This window comes from Scyliorhinus torazame, chromosome 7 (assembly GCF_047496885.1).
Source record: "Scyliorhinus torazame isolate Kashiwa2021f chromosome 7, sScyTor2.1, whole genome shotgun sequence".
In the NCBI taxonomy this organism is placed as follows: Eukaryota; Metazoa; Chordata; class Chondrichthyes; order Carcharhiniformes; family Scyliorhinidae; genus Scyliorhinus; species Scyliorhinus torazame.
Window position 1 is genome coordinate 119,007,517 of NC_092713.1, and position 17,142 is coordinate 119,024,658.

At 49.1% G+C, this 17,142-nt stretch overlaps 1 long non-coding RNA gene across 1 annotated transcript in view; it reads right to left on the reverse strand.

Moving 5' to 3' along the window:
• LOC140426514 (uncharacterized) overlaps positions 1-17,142 on the reverse strand; it is a 64,628-nt gene that overhangs the window by 23,668 nt on the left and 23,818 nt on the right. Inside the window, exon 3 of the long non-coding RNA XR_011948218.1 lies at positions 2,243-2,332. This is a non-coding gene — a long non-coding RNA (uncharacterized lncRNA). The remainder of the gene's footprint in view (positions 1-2,242; positions 2,333-17,142) is intronic.

The window sequence follows — 17,142 nt, forward strand, 5'->3', positions numbered from 1 at the left end:
CCCAGAGTTTGGCGGGTATAACATTCCTAACCGCACATTGTTCTTGTAAAGGGCCACCTTGGCTATGTTAAATCCACCGCGCTTGGCCAGGTCTGCCCCAATGTCCTGGCGCACACGGATTGAATGTCCCTCCCACTTACAGGGCCGGAGTTCAGTTCAGGATCTTGAACGGTTTTGGTACCTGTGCATGACATGATAATGGCTCGGGGTGCTCCCCAGCCTTGGGCTTTGGCCGGAGTGACCTGTAGGCTCTGCCTTCTGTGGGCTTGGGGAAGCTTTCCCCTTCAACAAGTTTGCCCAGCATCTGTGCCACATACTTCGAAGGGTGAACCACCAACCTTGCCATGTCATCTCCAGTGAGGCAATGGGGTTGCTCTGGTCGATCGTGGCCTTCTCCAGCTTTCTGATCGTCGCATCCTGTATCTCCGGACACTGCTCCAGTTTTCCAGTCCTGCTTGACGGAGGATTAGCGGCTCCGCTACTGCCACTTGCACCATCGCCACCATTTTGAGTTTAATGGGGTCTTTTGGCACTTGGAACTCCTGTGCTAGGAGGTCCCTCCATTCACTTATCGGGGGCTAGCCCATCATGTGTTCTGGCGGCCGAATCCCATTCAGATGTGGTCCAATCCTTGTTGCCCTGCCTGCATGCCATTACCTTAATCTTCCTCTCCAGACATTTATTGGCTCTGCCATTTTTTTCAGCCCCTTGGGTTGTGGCCTGGCATACCTCGTTCGTTGTGGTGGTGTTGGAGGGTGGGGGGTCTTTTTTCCCTTGGTCTAGCAGTCGATTTGTGGACTAAACGTGCCCAATTTCAAGTTTCCAAGAAGAGAGCCACCTTACATGCATTTGCTCAGCACATCCCCGTCGTGCTGGATATATATATTTTTAAAAATATTTTTTATTCTCCTTTTTCATATTTTCTCCCAAATTTACACCCAACAATAAACAATAATCAGTAACGAATGTAATGTCAATCCCATATCAATAACAACGATCCCATCCTCCCACCAAACCCCAGACATTGGCTCGCATGTTGACATAAACAAATGACGAAAAGGAATCAGGAATCATCCATATTAACACAATACAGTCCCCCTCCCCCCAACCCCCCTAATGTTCGATGTGCTCCAATTCTCGAAAGTGCATAATGAATAACGTTTGTGAATTGTAGAACCCCTCCATCCTTCACCTCGGTTCAAATTTGACCTTTTGAAGAGTCAAGAATTCCAGTAGGTCCCCCCGCCATGGCAGGGCACAGGATGGAGAGGTTGATCTCCACCCTAACAGGATCCGCCTTCAGGCGACCAACGAGACGAAGGCTACAACATGTGCCTCCACGCCCGTTTCCAACCCCAGCTGGTCCTACACCCCGAATATGGCCTCCCGAGGGTTCAGGTCCAGTTTCGCGTGCACCACTTTAGCGATTACCCTAAACACCTCCTTCCAGTAATCCTCCAGCTTTGGACAGGACCAAAACATATGAACGTGTTTTGCGGGACTCCCCCTGCAACGTTCACACACATCTTCTACCCCCTCAAAGAGCCGGCTCATCGCCCTTGTAAGGTGCGCTCTATATACCACCTTCAGCTGTATCAGCCCCAATCTCGCACACTAGGTGGAGGCGTTCACCCTCCGGAGCACCTCACACCAGAACCCCTCCTCCATACCCTCTCCCAATTCTTCCTCCTGCTTTGCCTTGATACCTTCTAGCGGCACCTTCTCCTCCAAAATAGCCCCATAAACTGCCAATACTACCCCCTTCTCCAACCCCCCCTGTCGTCAGCACCTCCTCCAGCAATGTGGAAGCCGGCTCTACTGTGAAGCTCTGAATCTCCTTTCTGGCAAAGTCTCAAACCTGCATGTATCTAAATATTTCCCCCTGCTCTAGCCCATACTTTGCTCCCAGCTCCTTCAATGCCGCAAAACGACCCCCAAGAAACAAATCTTTTAGTGTCCTAATTCCTTTCTCCTCCCATCTCCAAAAATTTCCATCCCACATCTCTGGCTCAAATCTATGGTTCCCCCGAATCGGCATTTCCCTTGACCCTGCCCCAAACCCAAAGTGCTGTCGAAACTGCCTCCAAATTCTCAACGTAGCTATTACTACCGGACTCCCTGAGTATCTCCCCGGGGTCGTCGGGAGCAGCGCTGTCGCTAGCGCCTTCAATCCCAACCCCCTACCCAAATTCTCCTCCATTCTGACCCATTGGGAGTCAAACGCTCTGACCCAGCTCCGTACCTTCTCCACATCGTGCTGGATATATTTAATGATTCCATTTCCCAAAGAGTGTTGCCGACCATGCTGATGCAGGCATCGATTTCCTTGATCCTGAAGAAGGACATAGCATGGTATGTGGGTCATATCGGCCTATTCGTTGTTGACCTGAATTTGATCTTCCAAAATGCATCACCTCGCATTTGTAGGGATTGAACTCCATCTGCCATTTTTCTGCCCGACTCTCCGATCTATCTATATTCTGCTGTGTTCTCTGACAGTCCCCTTCAGGTAATGCCGACCCCCTCGACTGCCTATCCCTTTGCAAAAACATCCTATGAACCCGAGGAGTCTTACCAGCCCAAACAAAAGTAGAGATCAATTTGTGAACCCCACAAAAGAAAGCCTTAGGAAGAAAGACTGGGAGACACTGGAACAAAAACAAAAACTTCGGGAGAATATTCATCTTCACCGTGTGCTTCCTCCTGGCTAAGGTCAGAGGGAGGGAATCCCAACTTTTCGAATTGGCCTTCATCCACCATAGTGGAAAAGTTAGGTTTATGGAGCCCCGGATACCCTGATACTGGAAGCTGGTCTTGGCCGGATGAAATGGCAGCCTCCCCAGATCAACTCGCCTCTCCAGGGAGTTCACCCGGAAAAGTTCTCTCTTGCTCAGATTTAACTTGTACCCCGAAAAGGAGCCAAACTTGCTGAGCAGCTCCATTATCTCCCTCACATTGGAGGGTGCGTAGTGGATAGCAACAGATCGTCCGCATCGGAGGACAGCTTAAACTCCCTCTCCCCATGCTCAATCTCTACAAATGCGAGGTGGTGCATTTTGTAAGATCAAATTCACGTGTGAATTATACAGTAAGTGGCAGAGCCCTTAGGAAAATTGACACACACAGGGTTCTGGGCGTTCAGGTCCATAGTTCCATGAAAATATCACTGCAGGTGGACAAGGTGGTCAAGAAAGAATAAATCATAGAATTTACAGTGCAGAAGGAGTCCATTTGGCCCATCGAGTCCACACCGGCCCTTGGAAAGAGCGCCTTACTTAAGCCCACACCTCCACCCTATCCCTGTAACCCAGTAACCCCACTTAACTTTTTAGGCACAAAGGGCAATTTAGCACAGGTGAAGGAGCAGTGCTCCGATAGCTAGTGATTTGATACAAACCTGTTGGACTTTAACCTGGTGTTCTAAGACTTCTTACCGTCTCATCGGATACAGGTCAACGTAGTTTAGAAAATGGGAGTGGGGGAGAGGATGGTCTCGGAAATTTATAAAGAACTCATGGAATGTGAGGGAACCCAGAGAGGGGAGGTAAAGAATAAATGGGAGGATGAGTTGGGAAAGGAGTTAGAGGCAGGTCTGTGGGAGGATGCTCTTGAGTAGAGTCAACACATCCTCATCATGTGCCAGGCTCAGCCTGATACAATTCAAGGTGGTCCACAGGGCACACATGACGGTGGCCCGGTTGAGCAGGTTTTTTGATGTGGTGGAGGACAGGTGTGGGTGGATAGCGGGAGGGCCTGCAAACCATGTCCACATGTTTTGGGCATGTCCGAAGCTTTGGGGATCTTGGCAGGGGTTTGCCGATGTCCTGTCCGTGGTATTAAAGACAAGGGTGGCGCCGAGTTCAGAGGTGGCGATCTTTGGAATGTCGGAAGACCGGGGAGTCCAGGGGGCGAGAGAGACTGACGTTTTGGCCGTTGCCTCCTTGGTAGCCTGGAGACGGATCTTGTTGGCGTGGAGGGACTCAGAGCCCCTGAAATCGGGGGTATGGGTTAGCAACATGGCTGGGTTTCTCAGGCTTGAGAAAATCAAGTTCGCCCTGAGAGGATCAATGTTAGGGTTTGGCTGGAGGTGGCAGCCCTTTATCAACTTATTTGGGGAAAATTAAACTGTTAGATACAATGAGCGGAGGTATAGGGAGATAGCTTAATTTAGTTTAGGCGAGATCAGCGAGTGGAGGAGGAGGGACTGGGGAAATGTGTGTGTAAGCCATGTTGGCTGGGTATGGTTGTTGGTTGGCGTGGTGTTACTGAGTTATGTTTACATTTGTCATTATTGTTATAAAATCATAAATGCCTTAATAAAATGTTTTCAAAAAAAAGGGGGGGAATTTAGCATGTCCAGGGAGGAAACCGGAGCATCTGGAGGAAACACACGCAGACACTGGGAGAACGTGCAGACTCCACAGAGACAGTGACCCTAGCTGGGAATCAAACTTGGAACCCTGGAGCAGTGAAGCAACAGTGCTAACCACTGTGTTACCGTGCCGCCCTTTGTGCTACCGTACCGATAAGCATTCGGCATGCTTATCTTCATCAGCCAGGGCATTGAGTACAAGAGTTGGCAGGTCAGATTACAGTTGTATAAAACTTTAGTTAGGCTACATTTGGAATATTGCACGCAGTTCTGGTCACCACACTACCAGAGGACTTGGATGCTTTGGAGAGAGTGCAATGACGGTTTGCCAGGATGTTGCCTGGTCTGGAGGGTGTTAGCTATGAGAAGACATTGAATGAACTCAGATTATTTTCATTGGAAAGACGGATTGAGAGGTATAGACAGGATGAATAATCAGAAGCTTTTTCCTCGGGTGGAAAACGCAATTACAAGGGGGCACAGGTTCAAGGTGGGAAGGGGAAAGTTTAGGGAGATGTGCGGGGCAAGTGTTTTCACGCAGAGAGTGGTGGATGCCTGGAATGCATTGCCAGTAGAGGTGGTGGAGGCAGGCACCATAGCAACGTTTAAGATGTATCCTGGTAGACACATGAGCAGGGAACGGAGGGATCATTTGGGCAATAAGTAGTGGGTCTAAATAAGGAATCTGGATCGGCGTAGACTTGGTGGGCCAAAGGTCTTGTTCCTGTGCTGTAATGTTCTTTGTTCTAATCTGTCATGCTATTACTGGGTGGCAAATATCGATAAGTTGCAGGGGTGGTTCAATGTTCCAGGCTCTGGGGGCGGATGGAGGATGTTTCATGCATAGGGTTGAGTCTTGTACCCTGGTTACAGTACCACTCCCTTTTTCCCCTGCCAGGTTCTCTTCAACCCCGCTGGTGATTCCCACTTTGAGGGTTTGGAACCAGTTTAAGCAGTATTTTAAACTGGGCTCCATGTTGCCAATGGCTCCGATCTGCAGGAACCATAGGCTTATGCAGTCTGGCCCAGATTCATCATTTAGGACATAGTAGAGGGAGGGATTGGAGAGGTTCAGAGACTTTTTTCTGGATGGTAGGTTCTCCAATCTAGGCAAGTTATTACAGAGGTTCCAAATCCCGAGAGGGAATGTATTCAGGTACTTGCAGGTGCACAGTTTTTTTATGCAAGGAGCTTCCTTCATTTCCCCTGGCTTCGCTTATGGACAATGTCCTGCCCTTGGCTGAGTTGGGGGAGGTTAATATTTCGAATGACCTATGGGCTGTTGTTGGCGATGGAGCAGGCATCGTTGGATGAAGTAAAGAGGAATGGGCGGGTGAGCTAGATTTGGTCTTTGGGAAGGGGGTGTGTGGAGTGAGGCTCTTCACAGGGTCAACTTCACATCCTCCTTGAACCTGTGTGATCCAGATCAAGGTGGTGCACAGGGCGCACCTGACTAGGGTGCATATGAGTGGGTTCTTCTTGGGGATGGAGGATAGGTGTGAGCAGTGCTCTAGGAGGCTGGCGAATCGGACGCACATATTCTGGTCTTGCCCAAGTTTCTTAGTTTCTGAGTCTCCTTTTGTGTTACAATGTCAGAGATTTGGGCCGTTCAGCTGGAGCTATGCCCGTTGGTGGCCATTTTTGGGGTATTGGACTCCCCGGTGCTGCAGACAAGGACCAGGGCAGATGTCTTGGCCTTTGGCCCGGTAATAGCCCGGATGCAAGTTCTGCTTGAGTGGAGGTCCCTGGTACTGCCTAAGGCCTCGGCTTGGTTGGGGGACTTGATGTTTGCACCGAGAGAAGATCAAGTATACCATGAGGGGATCGGTGGAATGGTTCTACTCAAGGTGGCAGCCCTTCATTCCTTTTTCAGGGATCTGTTATTGTCAGCTGTTAGGGAGGGAGAATTGTCTCTTTTTTTTAAGCCTATTTAGTTTTGTTTTGTTTGGGGCGACTGTGTGGTGTACTTCGGGAATAATATGGGGTTGGGATTTGTTGTGTTTGTAATAATGAAAATTTTGTTTGGATAAAAATATTTTTAAAAAAGAATTTCTCAAATACTGAAACAGTCTGTGTCCATTCTGCACTGTAACTTCTATGATTCTATGTGCAACAAGACCAACCCAAAGATGTGTGGGTTAGGTGGATTGGCCATGCTAAATTGCTCCTTCGTGTCCAGGGATGTGCAGGTTAGGTTATGGGGATAGGGCAGGGTGAACTGGGAGTGAACATGGGTAGTGTTCACTTTCAAAGGGTTGGTGCAGACTCGATGGACCAAATAGCCTCCTTCTGCACTGTAGGGATTCTAAGATTCTAAGACCGGGACAAGATTCAGCTTTGGGCTGATAAGTAGCAAGTATTTTCAAGCTGCACAAGGACCATGCGATCACCATATCCAACAAGAAAGGTTCTAACCATCTTCTTTTGACATTTACTGGAATTGCTATCATTGAATCCTCCACCATCAATGTTGTGGCAGTCATTGTTCATCGGAAGCTTTACTGTGACTACAAAGCAGGTCAGACGCTGGGCTCTTCTATGGTGGGTAACTCGGCCAACTCCCAAAATATTTTCATAGATCATAGAATTTACAGTGCAGAAGGAGGCTGCAGTGGCCCTTACAAAGAGCACCCCACTCAAGCCCATGTCTCTACCCTATCCCTGTAACCCCCACTTACCTGCCTGCTCACCATAACTTTTTATTCCTTTGCTGTTCAAAAATCTATCTATCTTTGCCTTAAAAACATTTAATGAAGTAGCTCGACTGCTTCACTGGGCAGGGAATTTCACAGATCCACGGCCCTTTGGGTGAATTCCGCTTCAACTCAGTCCTAAATCTGCTCCCCCTTATTTTGTGGCAATGCCCCATGGTTTTACTTCAACCGCCTGTGGAAACAACCTCCCTGCTTCTATCTTATCGATTCCCTTCATAATTTTATATGTTTCTATAAGATCCCCCACATTCTTCTAAATTCCAATGAGCATAGTCCCAATCTACTTAGTCTCTCCTCATAAACTAATCCTCTCAATTCCAGAATCAACCTAGTGAATCGCGTCTGCACCCCCACCAGTGCCAGTACATTCTTTATCAAGTAAAGACACCACAGTACTCCAGGTGTGGCCTCACCAGCACCCTATACAGCTGCAACATAACCTCACTGCTTTTGAACTCCATCCCTCTAGCAATGAAGGATAAAATTCCATTTGCCTTCTTAATTACCTGCCGCACCTGCAAACCAACTTTTTGTGATTCATGCACAAGGACACCCAGGTCCCTCTGCACAGCAGAATGCTGCAATTTTTTTATCATTTAAATAATAATCCATTTTGCGGTTATTCCTACCAAAATGGATGACCTCACATTTAGCAACATCTGCCAAACCCTTGCCCACTCACTTAAACTATCCACATCCCTCTGCAGACTTTCAGTGTCTCTCTGCATACTTGGCTCTACCACTCATCTTAGTGTCATCTGCGAACTTTGACACATTACACTTGGTCCCCAACTCCAGATCATCTATGTAAATTGTGAACAATTGTGGACCCAACACTGATTCCTGAGGCTCACCACTAGCCACTGATCGCCAACCAGAAAAACACCCATTTATCCCCACTCTTTGCTGTCTGTCAATTAACCAATCTTCTATCATGCTAATACATTACACGTAACGCTGTGCACCTTTATCTTATGCAGCAGCCTTTTGTGCAGCACGTTGTCAAATGTTTCTGGAAATCCTGATACACCACATCCATTGATATCCCGTTATCCACTGCGCCCTCAAAGGACACTCGTAATGTCCTCAAAGAATTCCAATAAATTAGTCAAACATGACCTGCCTTTCACAAACCCATTCTGTGTCTGCCCAATGGGACAATTTCTATCCAGGTCGACACCATCCAGGACACCATCCAGGTCAAAGCAGGCTGCCTGATTGGCACCCATTCACTACCTTACACAACCAGTCCCTCCACTAGCTGTGCACCAAGGCTGTTGTGAGTGCCATCTATAAGCTCACTGCAGCAATAGGCCAAGGCTTCTTCAGCAACACCTCCAAAACACATAATCCCTATCACCTAGAAGGGCATACCACCATCTCCAAGTGACACACAATTCTGAATTATGTCGCTTTTTTTTTTGTCATTACTATTAAAAATGCTGGAACTCTGACAGAGCTTTGGGAATACCTTTGCTATACAATTGCAACAAATTTCAAAGGTAGCTCAGCATCACCTCGGGTGCGGTTAGACATGAGTAATAAATGCTGGCCTTGCCAGCAACACCTATGGCCTGTGAACAAATTTAAAAAAACATCCAGACTTCCGGGTGCGGCGATGACCAGCTGAGTCGCACGTTTCGGCAGCTCCCGGTGTAACGGACTTTTGGGCTCTTAATAAGAGCCCCAACGGCAATTTTAACGGCTAAAAGTACTGTGCGGTGAACCAGAAGGGAATCCCCCCTGGATACGGATGGAAAAAGGAGAGGAAGGTGGCCGGATTGCGGTGGATCCTTTAGAGCAGCGGCAAGGAAGGCAAGCAAAAACCAAGATGGCGTCGGAAGGTGGCAGTTTAATATGGGGCCCTGAACAACACGAGTTTTTGAAACGCTGCGTGGAAGATCTCAAAAAGGAAATGAAGAAGGAGCTGTTGGCCCCGATATTACAGGCGATCGAAGGGCTAAAGGAGGAGCAAAAGACCCAGGAGCGGGAGCTTCGGGTCGTGAAGGCAAAGGCTGCCGAGAATGAGGACGACATACAGGGCCTGGTGGTGAAGACTGAGATGCACGAGGCACACCATAAACGATGTGTGGAAAGGCTGGAGGCGCTGGAGAACAACGCGAGGAGGAACAACCTAAGGATTCTTGGCCTTCCTGAAGGTGCGGAGGGAGCGGACGTCGGGGCATATGTGAGCACGATGCTGCACTCGTTAATGGGAGCGGAGGCCCCGGTGGGTCCGCTGGAGGTGGAGGGAGCATACCGAGTGATGGCGCGAGGACCGAGAGCAGGAGAAATTCCTAGAGCCATAGTGGTGAGATTCCTCCGTTTTAAGGATAGAGAAATGGTCCTTAGATGGGCAAAGAAAACTCGGAGCAGTAAGTGGGAGAACGCGGTGATCCGCGTATACCAAGACTGGAGTGCGGAGGTGGCGAGAAGGAGGGCGAGCTTTAATCGGGCCAAGGCGGTGCTGCACAAAAAGAAGATAAAATTCGGAATGCTGCAACCGGCAAGACTGTGGGTCACATATCAAGGGAGGCACCACTACTTTGAGACGACGGATGAGGCGTGGACTTTTATCGTGGAAGAAAAATTGGAATGAGCGGGTTATTAAAAAAAAGAACGTTTGAAACAAAGTGGTGGGGCGAGTATGGGGGGCGAAGAAGGGGGGAAAGAGGAGTTTTATGTTATTAATCCTGCGATGTGGTAACTTTTCTCTCTTCCACAGGAGGTGGTGGGGGGAGGAAAGGAGGTGGAAGAGATGGGGCGTTGGCCATTGGGGGCGGGGCCAAGGGGGAAGCGCGGGCTCGGTTCCCGCGCTATGATAATCATGGCGGGAATAGGGAAGCAGGAAGGAGGGGGCATCGCATGGTGCGAGCCGAGGTCACGGGGAGAAGCCGAGGTTGGCCAGAGTTTGCTGACTTCTGGGAGCAACATGGGGGGTGTAACCGCTAGCGGGGGGGGGGGGGGGGGGGGGGGGGTGGGGTGGGAGGGGGGAATTATTGGGCTGCTGCTGCTGCTGCTGCTGGGGAGAGGGGGGAGCTGGTATGGGGTGGGATGGACGGGGGGGGCACCGCCTGGGGACTGCATGGGAACCGGGTGAGGAGCTGGAAAAAGGGGATGGCTAATCGACAAGGGGGGGGTGGGTAAAAAGCCCCCCAACCCGGCTGATCACGTGGAACGTGAGAGGGCTGAACGGGCCGATAAAGAGGGCACGGGTACTCGCACACCTTAAGAAACTTAAGGCAGACGTGGTTATGTTACAGGAAACACACTTGAAACTGATAGACCAGGTGAGACTACGCAAAGGTTGGGTGGGGCAGGTGTTCCATTCGGGGCTAGATGCGAAAAACAGGGGGGTGGCTATATTAGTGGGGAAGCGGGTAATGTTTGAGGCAAAGACTATAGTGGCGGATAGCGGGGGCAGATACGTGATGGTGAGTGGCAAACTACAGGGGGAGACGGTGGTTTTGGTAAACGTATATGCCCCGAACTGGGATGATGCCAATTTTATGAGGCGTATGCTAGGACGCATCCCGGACCTAGAGGTGGGAAAGTTGGTAATGGGGGGAGATTTCAATACGGTGTTGGAACCAGAGCTGGACAGGTCGAGGTCCAGGACTGGAAGGAGGCCGGCAGCAGCCAAGGTGCTAAAGATTTTATTGAGCAGATGGGAGGAGGAGACCCGTGGAGATTTAGCAGACCTAGGAGTAAGGAGTTTTCGTTTTTCTCCTATGTCCACAAAGTCTATTCGCGAATAGACTTTTTTGTTTTGGGAAGGGCGTTGATCCCGAAGGTGAGGGGAACGGAGTATACGGCTATAGCCATTTCGGATCACGCTCCACATTGGGTGGACTTAGAGATAGGGGAGGAAACAGAAGGGCGCCCACCCTGGAGAATGGACATGGGACTAATGGCAGATGAGGGGGTGTGTCTAAGGGTGAGGGGGTGCATTGAAAAGTACTTGGAACTCAATGACAATGGGGAGGTCCAGGTGGGAGTGGTCTGGGAGGCGCTGAAGGCAGTGGTTAGAGGGGAGCTGATATCAATAAGGGCACATAAAGGAGAGTAGGGAACGGGAGCGGTTGCTGCAAGAACTTCTGAGGGTGGACAGGCAATATGCGGAGGCACCGGAGGAGGGACTGTATAGGGAAAGGCAAAGGCTACACGTAGAATTTGACTTGCTGACAACGGGTACTGCAGAGGCACAGTGGAGGAAGGCACAGGGTGTACAGTACGAATATGGGGAGAAGGCGAGCAGGTTGCTGGCCCACCAATTGAGGAAAAGGGGAGCAGCGAGTGGAAATAGGGGGAGTGAGGGATGAGGAAGGAGAGATGGAGCGGGGAGCGGAGAGAGTGAATGGAGTGTTCAAGGCATTTTATAAAAAATTATACGAAGCTCAACCCCCGGATGGGAGGGAGAGAATGATGGGCTTTCTGGACCGGCTGGAATTTCCCAAGGTGGAGGAGCAGGAAAGGGTGGGACTGGGAGCACAGATTGAAATAGAGGAAGTAGTGAAAGGAATTAGGAGCATGCAGGCGGGGAAGGCTCCGGGACCGGATGGATTCCCAGTTGAATTTTACAGGAAATATGTGGACTTGCTCGCCCCGCTACTGATGAGGACCTTTAATGAGGCAAAGGAAAGGGGACAGCTGCCCCCGACTATGTCTGAGGCAACGATATCGCTTCTCCTAAAGAAGGTAAAGGACCCGCTGCAATGCGGGTCCTATAGACCTATTTCCCTCCTAAATGTAGACGCTAAGATTCTGGCCAAGGTAATGGCAATGAGGATAGAGGATTGTGTCCCGAGGGTGGTCCATGAGGACCAAACTGGGTTTGTGAAGGGGAGACAGCTGAATACGAATATACGGAGGCTGCTAGGGGTAATGATGATGCACCCACCAGAGGGGGAAGCGGAGATAGTGGTGGCGATGGATGCCGAGAAAGCATTTGATAGAGTGGAGTGGGATTATTTGTGGGAGGTGCTGAGGAGATTTGGTTTTGGAGATGAGTATGTTGGATGGGTGCAGCTGTTGTATAGGGCCCCAGTGGCGAGTGTGGTCACGAATGGACGGGGATCTGCATACTTTTGGCTCCATAGAGGGACAAGGCAGGGATGCCCTCTGTCCCCATTACTGTTTGCACTGGCGATTGAGCCCCTGGCAATAGCATTGAGGGGTTCCAAGAAGTGGAGGGGAGTACTTAGAGGAGGAGAAGAACACCGGGTATCTCTGTATGCGGATGATTTGTTGTTATATGTAGCGGACCCGGCGGAGGGGATGCCAGAGATAATGCGGACACTTCGGGAGTTTGGAGAATTCTCAGGATATAAACTGAACATGGGGAAAAGTGAGTTGTTTGTGGTGCATCCAGGGGAGCAGAGCAGAGAAATAGAGGACTTTCCGCTGAGGAAGGTAACAAGGGACTTTCGTTACTTGGGGATCCAGATAGCCAAGAATTGGGGTACATTGCGTAGGTTAAACTTAACGCGGTTGGTGGAACAGATGGAGGAGGACTTCAAGAGATGGGACATGGTATCCCTGTCACTGGCAGGGAGGGTGCAGGCGGTTAAAATGGTAGTCCTCCCGAGATTCCTCTTTGTGTTTCAGTGCCTCCCGGTGGTGATCACGAAGGCTTTTTTCAAAAGGATCGAAAAGAGTATCATGAGTTTTGTGTGGGCCGGGAAGACCCCGAGAGTGAGGAATGGATTCTTACAGCGTAGTAGGGATAGGGGGGGGCTGGCACTACCGAGCCTAAGTGAGTACGACTGGGCCGCCAATATCTCAATGGTGAGTAAGTGGATGGGGGAAGAGGAGGGAGCGGCGTGGAAGAGATTGGAGAGGGCGTCTTGTAGGGGGACTAGCCTACAAGCTATGGTGACGGCCCCATTGCCGTTCTCTCCGAAGAAATACACCACAAGCCCGGTGGTGGTGGCGACTTTGAAAATTTGGGGACAGTGGAGACGGCATAGGGGAAAGACTGGAGCCTTGGTGGGGTCCCTGATAAGAAACAATCATAGGTTTGCCCCGGGGGGAATGGATGGGGGATTTGGAATATGGCAAAGAGCAGGAGTAACGCAACTGAAAGATCTGTTTGTGGATGGGAAGTTCGCAAGTCTGGGAGCGCTGACCGAGAAATATGGGTTGCCCCAAGGGAATGCATTCCGGTATATGCAACTGAGGGCTTTTGCGAGGCAGCAGGTGAGGGAATTCCCGCAGCTCCCGACGCATGAGGTGCAGGACAGAGTAATCTCAAAGACATGGGTGGGGGGACGGTAAGGTGTCAGATATATATAGGGAAATGAGGGACGAGGGGGAGATTATGGTAGATGAGCTGAAAGGGAAATGGGAAGAAGAGCTAGGGGAGGAGATTGAGGAGGGGATGTGGGCAGATGCCCTAAACAGGGTAAACTCATCGTCCTCGTGTGCCAGGCTAAGCCTGATTCAATTTAAGGTGTTACACAGGGCGCATATGACTGGAGCACGGCTCAGTAAATTTTTTGGGGTAGAGGATAGGTGTGCGAGATGCTCGAGAAGCCCAGCGAATCACACCCACATGTTCTGGTCATGTCCGGCACTACAGGGGTTCTGGGTGGGGGTGACAAAGGTGCTTTCGAAAGTAGTGGGGGTCCAGGTCGAACCAAGCTGGGGGTTGGCTATATTTGGGGTTGCACAAGAGCCGGGAGTGCAGGAGGCGAGAGAGGCCGATGTTTTGGCCTTTGCGTCCCTAGTAGCCAGGCGCAGGATACTGTTGATGTGGAAGGAAGCCAAGCCCCCGGGGGTGGAGACCTGGATAAATGACATGGCAGGGTTTATAAAGCTGGAACGGATTAAGTTCGTCCTAAGGGGATCGGCTCAAGGGTTCACCAGGCGTAGGCAACCGTTCGTCGAATACCTCACAGAAAGATAGAGGGAATGGAAAAGAAGAAGGCAGCAGCAGCAGCCCAGGAGGGAGGGGGGGGGGGGGAGGAACCAGAAGGAGTCTCAGGGTTATTAATATATATGTATAATATGTATAGGTCGTTGCTATAAATAATTGTATATTAGATTGTTAAACCATATTTTTGGAGAGTGTTTATCTGAGACAAGGCAGTTGCCATTTAGTTTTAGTTTTAGTTATATATTATTTATTCTTTGTTTATAAAACAGGTCATTGTTATTTATACTGTTATATTATTGTGTAAAGGATACACAATGTACTGTGATGGTTGACCAAAAATTTTCAATAAAATATTCTTAAAAAAAAAACATCCACAGTTCTTTCAATGGCTTAGTTGGTAACAACTGTTCTCAATTTTCTGATTGGTGCTCCTGAGCATTGAAATTAATCTCTTACTCAAATTAGTAACAAAGAACAAAAAAACGTACAGCACAGGAACAGGCCCTTCGGCCCTCCAAGCCTGTGCCGACCATGCTGCCCATCTAAACTAAAATCTTCTACACTTCCTGGGTCCATATCCGTCTATTCCCATCCTATTCATGTACTTGTCAAGATGCCCCTTAAATGTCACTATTGTCCTTGCTTCCACCACCTCCTCCGGCAGCGAGTTCCAGGCATCCACTACCCTCTGTGTAAAAAAAACTTGCCTCGTACATATCCTCTAAATCTTGCCCCTCACACCTAAAACCTATCCTCCCTCTACCCTGGGAAAAAGGCTCTGACAATCCACTCTGTCTATGCTCCTCGTAATTTTGTAGAGCTCTATCAGGTCGCCCCTCAACCTCCGTCGTTCCAGTGAGAACAAACCGAGTTTATTCAACCGCTCCTCATAACTAATGCCCTCCATACCAGGCAACATCCTGGTAAATCTCTTCTGAACCCTCTCTAAAACCTCCACATCCTTCTAGTAGTGTGGCAACCAGAATTGAACACTATACTTCAAGTGTGGTCTAACTAAGGTTCCATACAGCTGCAACATGACTTGCCAATTCTTATACTCAATGCCCCGGCCAATGAAGGCAAGCATGCCGTATGCCTTCTTGACTACCTTCTCCACCTGTGTTGCCCCTTTCAGTGACCTGTGGACCTGTACACCTAGATCTCTCTGACTGTCAATACTCTTGAGGGTTTTACCATTCACTATATTCCCTACCTGCATTAGACCTTCCAAAATGCATTATCTCACATTTGTCCGGACTAAACTCCATCTGCCATCTCTCCGCCCAAGTCTCCAAACAATCTAAATCCTGCTGTATCCTCTGACAGTCCTCATCGCTATCCTCAATTCCACCAACCTTTGTGTCGTCTGCAAACTTAGTAATCAGAAGACTGGAGGATCGCAAATGTTGTCCCCTTGTTCAAGAAAGGGAGTAGAGACAACCACTGTAACTATAGACCAGTGAGCCTTACTTCTGTTGTGGGCAAAATCTTGGAAAGGTTTATATGAGATAGGATGTATAATTATCTGGAAAGGAATAATTTGATTAGAGATAGTCAACACGGTTTTGTGAAGGGTAGGTCGTGCCTCACAAACCTTATTGAGTTCTTTGAGAAGGTGACCAAACAGGTGGATGAGGGTAAAGCAGTTGATGTGGCGTATATGGATTTCAGTAAAGCGTTTGATAAGGTTCCCCACGGTAGGCTACGGCAGAAAATACGGAGGCATGGGATTCAGGGTGATTTAGCAGTTTGGATCAGAAATTGGCTAGCTGGAAGAAGACAAAGGGTGGTGGTTGATGGGAAATGTTCAGACTGGAGTCCAGTTACTAGTGGTGTACCACAAGGATCTGTTTTGGGGCCACTGCTGTTTGTCATTTTTATAAATTACCTGGAGGAGGGCATAGAAGGATGGGTGAGTAAATTTGCAGATGACACAAAAGTCGGCGGAGTTGTGGACAGTGCGGAAGGATGTTACAAGTTACAGAGGGACATAGATAAGCTGCAGCGCTGGGCTGAGAGGTGGCAAATGGAGTTTAATGCAGAAAAGTGTGAGGTGATTCATTTTGGAAGGAATAACAGGAAGACAGAGTACTGGGCTAATAGAACATAGAACATTACAGCGCAGTACAGGCCCTTCGGCCCTCCGCCGACCTGTGAAACCACTCTCAAGCCCATCTACACTATTCCCTTATCGTCCATATGTCTATCCAATGACCATTTGAATGTCCATAATGTTGGCGAGTCTGCTACTGTTGCAGGCAGGGCATTCCATGGTAAGATTCTTGGCAGTGTGGATGAGCAGAGAGGTCTCAGTGTCCATGTACATAGATCCCTGAAAGTTGCCACGCAGGTTGAGAGGGTTGTTAAGAAGGCGTACGGTGTGTTAGCTTTTATTGGTAGAGGGATTGAGTTTCGGAGCCATGAGGTAATGTTGCAGCTGTACAAAACTCTGGTGCGGCCGCATTTGGAGTATTGCGTACAGTTCTGGTAACCGCATTATAGGAAGGACGTGGAAGCATTGGAAAGGGTGCAGAGGAGATTTACCAGAATGTTGCCTGGTATGGAGGGAAGATCTTATGAGGAAAGGCTGAGGGACTTGAGGCTGTTTTCGTTAGAGAGAAGAAGGTTAAGAGGTGACTTAATTGAGGCATACAAGATGATCAGAGGATTGAATAGGGTGTACAGTGAGAACCTTTTTCCTCGGATGGTGATGTCTAGCACGAGGGGACATAGCTTTAAATTGAGGGGAGATAGATATAAGACAGAAGTCAGAGGTAGGTTCTTTACTCAGAGTAGTAAGGGCGTGGAATGCCCTGCCTGCAACAGTAGTGGACTCGCCAACACTAAGGGCATTCAGATGGTCATTGGATAGACATATGGACGATAAGGGAATAGTGTAGATGGGCTTTACAGTGGTTTCACAGGTCGGCACAACATCGAGTGCTGAAGGGCCTGTACTGCGCTATTATGTTCTATGTTCTAGTTACATTTTCCCCCAAATCATTTATATATACTACGAACAGCAGAGGTCCCAGCACTGATCCCTGCGGAACACCACTAGTCACAGCCCTCCAATCAGAAAAGCATCCTTCCATTGCTACTCTCTGCCTTCTATGACCTAGCCAGTTCTGTATCCACCTTGCCAGCTCACCCCGATCCCATGTGACTTCACCTTTTGT